Source organism: Alosa pseudoharengus, unplaced genomic scaffold (genome assembly GCF_046254945.1).
Source record: "Alosa pseudoharengus isolate Yale_2024_CS ecotype anadromous, Long Island Sound unplaced genomic scaffold, YU_APseudo_1.1 YU_APseudo_1.1_scf_1, whole genome shotgun sequence".
In the NCBI taxonomy this organism is placed as follows: domain Eukaryota; kingdom Metazoa; phylum Chordata; class Actinopteri; order Clupeiformes; family Clupeidae; genus Alosa; species Alosa pseudoharengus.
In genome coordinates, this window is record NW_027468564.1 from 17,006,029 (window position 1) to 17,013,185 (window position 7,157).

Consider the following 7,157-nt stretch of genomic DNA (forward strand, 5'->3'; position numbering starts at 1 on the left):
CTGCACGCATTGGCCTATCAGAGCAGCAATCAAATACTGAGCCGTTGGTCCACAGATGCCTATCAGTCCTACTGTACATCCACTCCATCTACTGGATCTATGACTTGCTAAGCCAGCGCAAATGTAATTTTGGTAGTGGCCTTCCTTTCTGCACTTTTGGGGTTCAGGCATTCCATGACCACGGCCAGCTACCATGTCAAACACACGCTTAACTTATACACTCAGTATAGCAATCATGCCGACGGGCGAACTAGTGAAAAATGAATGCTTAGATCAAAGCTTCAAAACCCAAAGTTCTCTTAACAATGTTCTGCTTAGATCAAAGCTTCAAAACCCAAAGTTCTCTTAACAATGTTCTGCTTAGATCAAAGCTTCAAAACCCAAAGTTCTCTTAACAATGTTCTGCTTAGATCAAAGCTTCAAAACCCAAAGTTCTCTTAACAATGTTCTGCTTAGATCAAAGCTTCAAAACCCAAAGTTCTCTTAACAATGTTCTGCAAGTAATGGAAGGGGCATAGACATTGTGGTTGGGTCAGATTATTCAGTGCTGCTTTCTCTGGTCTGTGTGTGTGTGTGTGTGTGTGTGTGTGTGCGTATGTGTTGTTGATAGAGTGTGTGGGTGTAAAGAATGTGTATCTGGACAGGTACGTTTTTATTCATCAGTGCTGCTTCCTCCAGCTGCAGGTAAGACACCTCATAACAGTGTCTGTGTGTGTGTGTGTGTTGTATTGCTTTCACCAGCTCCAGGTAGGACACCTTATTATTACGCTTATATAGTGTGTGTGTGTGTGTGTGTGTGCGTGCATGCGTGCGTGTGTGTGTGTGTGTGTGTGTGTGTTATTATCACACACTTTGAGCAATCTAAAAGGCGACCAAAAGATGTGCAATGTAAATGAATGCTTGGAACAAACACACGGCAGGACTTTTACTTTCTGAAGCCGGACTATTACATCTCTAAAGGCGACTATCTCATGTATTTATGTAATGGGCAACCTCTCTCTCTCTCTCTCTCTTTCACTCACTCACACACACATACATACACACATACGCACAGACACACACACACACACGCACAGACACACACACACACACACACACACGCAAACACACACACACACACAAACACACACACCTTTATATCAGTAAATTAGCATAATAGTATATCAAAATTGCTAGACACAATAGTAAGTGGATCAGATTGCTGTAACACTATACCGTTGTAGTTATTGGGATTGCTATAAAACTATAAAGTGTTCTTGTTTGGATTATTAGCATACGTGCTATGGATAAACATAAGTGATGTGAGGCTAATTGGGTTAGCATAAGTGCTGTGGTAGCTATTAGGTTAGCATGAGTGCAGTGGTAGCCATTTGGTTAGCATAAGTGCTGTGGTAGCTATTAGGTTAGCATGAGTACAGTGGTAGCCATTTGGTTAGCATAAGTGCTGTGGTAGCCGTAAGGTTATCATAAGTGCTGTGTTAGCCATTAGCTTAGCATAATTGATGGGGTTGTCACTGTAGTTAGGTGAGGCCGGGCTTGCTGCACCGGTTGAGCAAGAAAACAATGAGTGTTTTAAGGACACGCTTGATAAACCACAAGAATGTATATGACGTCACACCTATGCACACACACACACACACATACACATACATACACACATACACAGATACACACACACAGCACGCACACACCGGCATGCACACACACACACACACACATAAAGACAAACACATAATAGGCACACACACACATGATAGGCATGCACACACACACACACACACACAATCACACACAATCACACACACACAGCACGCACACACCGGCATGCACACACACACACACACACACACACACACATAAAGACAAACACATCATAGACACACACAAACACACACACACATAAAGACAAACACATGATAGGCACACACACACACATGATAGGCATGCACACACACACACACACACACACACATCATAGGCACGCACACACATACACACACACATCATTGGCACGCACGCACACACACACACACACACACACACACACATCATAGGCACGCACACACACACACACACACACACATCATAGGCACACACACACACACACACATCATAGGCACACACACACACACACACACACACATCATAGGCACAAACACACACACACACACACACACATCATTGGCACACACACACACACACACACACACCCACCCCCACCCACCCACACACACACACACACACACACACACACACACACACACATCATTGGCACACACACACACACACACACACACACACACACATTCCCTACCCTTACTAGGTGTGGTTTCATGGATCTGATTTCAGCGGAAATGAAACCAACTAACATCACACACACACACACACACACACACACACACACACACACACACGCACGCACACACACACACATACACACATCATTGGCACGCACGCACACACACACACACACACACACACACACACACACACACACACACACACACACATCATTGGCACGCACGCACACACACACACACACACACACACACACACACACACACACATCATTGGCACGCACGCACACACACACACACACACACACACACACACACACACACACACACACACACACACACACACACACACATCATTGGCACGCACGCACGCACACACACACACACACACACACACACACACACACACACACACACATCAGTGGAACGCACGCACGCACACACACACACACACACACACACACACACACACACACACACACACACACTACATCCTAACTATCACACACAGTCTGAGACATCAAACTAACTGAAAAGAGAACGAGGCATTTTTTTCAACCTGAGCCCTATATCACACACACACACAAACACTCATACACACACACACGACCTGAGCCCTGTATCACACACACACACAAACACTCATACACACACACACGACCTGAGCCCTATATCACACACACACACAAACACTCATACACACACACACAACCTGAGCCCTATATCACACACACACACAAACACTCATACACACACACACGACCTGAGCCCTATATCACACACACACAGTCACACATACACACACACGACCTGAGCCCTATATCACACACACACACAAACACTCATACACACACACAAACAGACACAGTCTCTCTCTCTCTCTCTTTTCACACACACACACACACACACACATACACACATACAAACACACACAGATACTCACCCCACCACACACACATACCCGGATGCCCCACAATTGCCATTTTAAGACTAAAGTAGTAGTAGTAGTAGTAGATAACTTTATTGCCCCCGTGGGGCAGTTGGGTTTGCGGCACAGTCGCAAGGCACTTTATGACAGGACATCAGACATATGACACAAACAAAAAGTCCATACATCAGACACAGACAGACATAACATGAAGAACATACATCACACACTACAATACACTATACACCCTTGAGTATGACCAGGCCAGCTGGACATCTAGCTTATTTTGACTGATTTAAAGCTTTTATGGCTTGTGGTATGAAAGAGAATTTGGATCTGTTCTTGGTCAGGAGGGGTGGACAGAAACGACGCCTACATTACATTACATTACATTACATTACATTACATTTGGCTGACGCATTTTTAGCCAAAGCGACTAACAACATGGTAAACAGTTTAAGTTTAGAGCAATTCTCAACAATATTAGGACAATTTAAAAAACATTAGAGTACAGTAAGAATAAGTGCATCAGTGAGTGCTGTTTTTAACAGTTACGTGTCAGTTTAAGACGGCTGGTGAGTGCTAGGATCAGCAAGACTTGTTGTAAGTGTTGCTATGAGAGGAGATGTTCTCTAAAGAGCTGGGTCTTCAGGAGTTTTTTGAAAATGGAGAGGGATGTCCCTGCCCTAGTAGGAGCTGGCAGTGTGTTCCACCAGCGAGGAACAACAGATGAGAAAAGTTTGGATTGGCCTGAGCGTACCGGAGGTAGAGCTAGACGTCGTTCGTCTGAGGAGCGCAGCGGTCTGGAGGTAGCGTATGTCTGTATGAAGGCATTCAAGTAGGTGGGAGCAGAACCGGAGACTACTTTGTAGGCAAGCGTTAGAGCCTTGAATTTGATGCGGGCCGCCATAGGTAGCCAATGTAGCTGGATGAGTAGCGGGGTAACATGTGCCCTCTTGGGTTGGTTGTAGACCAGGCGCGCCGCCGCGTTCTGGATCATCTGAAGTGGTTTCACTGCGCAGGCTGGGAGACCTGTCAGGAGGGCGTTGCAGTAGTCGAGTCGTGAGATGACTATTGCCTGAACCAGAAGTTGGGTGGCATCTTGATTTAAGTAAGTCCTGATTTTCCGTATATTGTAGAGTGCGAAACGGCATGACCGGGCGACTGAGGCAACATGATCTGAGAAGTTTAGTTGGTTGTCGAGAACAACTCCTAGATTTCTTGCAGTCCTGGTAGGTGAAACAGACAGAGAGTCAAATTTGATGTTGATGTCGTGGTGTATGGTAGGTTTAGCTGGGAGGACCAGCAGTTCAGTCTTTGAGAGGTTCAGCTGGAGGTGGTGTGCCTTCATCCATGTAGCTATGTCTGAGAGGCAATCCGAGATCCGTGCTGAAACCAAGGGGTCATCAGGTGGAAAGGACAGATAGAGCTGTGTGTCATCTGCATAGCAGTGGTATGAGAAGCCATGCGAACGGATAATCTGTCCCAAGGAGGTGGTGTAGATAGCAAAGAGAAGGGGGCCCAGTACTGAGCCCTGGGGGACCCCTGTGGTGAGATGATGAGGTGCAGATAGCTGACCAAGCCATGATACGTTAAACGAGCGTCCTGTGAGGTAGGATTCAAACCAGGAGAGAGATTAGAGAGAGAGGAGAGAAAGCGTAAAGTGCCAGTGCAGTAGTGCCTAGATGGCAGTAGTTTAAAATGAGATGCCCGGGGATGTGTATAGTCACATACGATGTGTCACGACCCCCTGTGCCCCTTCAGGCCTCTCCTGGTCAGTGCACGGGCAGGTAGGGCAGGTAGGGCCTGGTTAGGTTAATTAGGGATTGTGTACACCTGCATCAGGGTGTGCTTATATAAGGAGTTCTCCTCTCCTCCCCTGGAGGCACTTTTCTTCTCTCTTGCAGGCACCATTTTGACTTTCTCTCTGCACTGGCACTTTACGCTTTCTCTCCTCTCTCTCTAATCTTTCTGTCTTCTTTTGTCTACCATTTAGTCATCTTACATACTGATGCTGACATTACATTCATACATACACACACGCCAACACTCATCTTCCCCCTAGACACATCATGTTTGGTATTACTATTGTTGCTTAATCTTAATTACATTACATTACATTACATTACATTACATTTGGCTGACGCATTTTTAGCCAAAGCGACTAACAACATGGTAAACAGTTTAAGTTTTTAGAGCAATTCTCAACAATATTAGGACAATTTAAAAAACATTAGAGTACAGTAATAATAAGTGCAACAGTGAGTGCTGTTTTTACCAGTTACGTGTCAGTTTAAGACGGCTGGTGAGTGCTAGGATCAGCAAGACTTGTTGTAAGTGTTGCTATGAGAGGAGATGTTCTCTAAAGAGCTGGGTCTTCAGGAGTTTTTTGAAAATGGAGAGGGATGTCCCTGCCCTTGTAGAAACTGGCAGTGTGTTCCACCAACGAGGAACAACAGATGAGAAAAGTTTGGATTGACCTGAGCGTACCGGAGGTAGAGCTAGACGTCGTTCGTCTGAGGAGCGCAGCGGTCTGGAGGTAGCGTATGTCTGTATGAAGGCATTCAAGTAGGTGGGAGCAGAACCGGAGACTGCTTTGTAGGCAAGCGTTAGAGCCTTGAATTTGATTCGGGCCGCCATAGGTAGCCAGTGTAGCTGTATGAGCAGCGGGGTAACATGTGCCCTCTTGGGTTGGTTGTAGACCAGGCGCGCCGCCGCGTTCTGGATCATCTGAAGTGGTTTCACTGCGCAGGCTGGGAGACCTGTCAGGAGGGCGTTGCAGTAGTCGAGTCGTGAGATGACTATTGCCTGAACCAGGAGTTGGGTGGCATCTTGAGTTAAGTAAGTCCTGATTTTCCGTATATTGTAGAGTGCGAAACGGCATGACCGGGCGACTGAGGCAACATGATCTGAGAAGTTTAGTTGGTTGTCGAGAACAACTCCTAGATTTCTTGCAGTCCTGGTAGGTGAAACAGACAGAGAGTCAAATTTGATGTTGATGTCGTGGTGTATGGTCGGTTTAGCTGGGAGGACCAGCAGTTCAGTCTTTGAGAGGTTCAGCTGGAGGTGGTGTGCCTTCATCCATGTAGCTATGTCTGAGAGGCAATCCGAGATCCGTGCTGAAACCAAGGGGTCATCAGGTGGAAAGGACAGATAGAGCTGTGTGTCGTCTGCATAGCAGTGGTATGAGAAGCCATGCGAACGGATAATCTGTCCCAAGGAGGTGGTGTAGATAGCAAAGAGAAGGGGGCCCAGTACTGAGCCCTGGGGGACCCCTGTGGTGAGATGGTGAGGTGCAGATAGCTGACCAAGCCATGATACATTAAACGAGCGTCCTGTGAGGTAGGATTCAAACCAGGAGAGAGCAGAACCGGAGATTCCCATGTCAGCGAGTATAGAGAGAAGGATGCGGTGATTAACTGTGTCAAAGGCAGCCGATAAGTCAAGCAGAATGAGTACTGATGACCGAGCGGTCGCCCTGGCTTCTTTTAAGGCTTCTGTTACAGACAGCAGAGCCGTTTCGGTAGAGTGGCCGCTTTTGAACCCAGACTGATTTGGATCCAGAAGGTTGTTCTGTGAAAGGAAGTCAGAGACCTGTTTGGAGACTGCTCGTTCAATGCCTTTGGATAGGAAAGGCAGGAGTGAGACAGGGCGGTAGTTCTCGACTTGAGCAGGGTTGAGAGAAGCTTTCTTAAGTAACGGTGTTACCCGGGCCATTTTGAACGCTGTTGGAAATGTGCCGGAGGTTAGCGAGGCATTGATCACGTGTGTGATAGCTGGTGCGATGGTCGGGCTGATGGCCTGAAGTAGGCTCGTAGGTATAGGGTCCATAGGGTTAATACCCTAGACACATCATGTTTGGTATTACTATTGTTGCTTAATCTTAATACATTACATCTTCCCCCTAGACACATCATGTTTGGTATTGTTGC

The 7,157-nt window shown here is 46.5% G+C and overlaps 1 protein-coding gene across 1 annotated transcript in view; it reads left to right on the top strand.

Moving 5' to 3' along the window:
• Window positions 1-675: 675 nt before the first annotated feature.
• LOC143122084 (lipopolysaccharide-induced tumor necrosis factor-alpha factor homolog) overlaps window positions 676-7,157 on the top strand; it is an 11,061-nt gene continuing 4,579 nt past the window's right edge. Inside the window, exon 1 of the mRNA XM_076282887.1 lies at window positions 676-747. The gene's annotated coding sequence lies outside the window, so the exon portion shown is untranslated. The remainder of the gene's footprint in view (window positions 748-7,157) is intronic.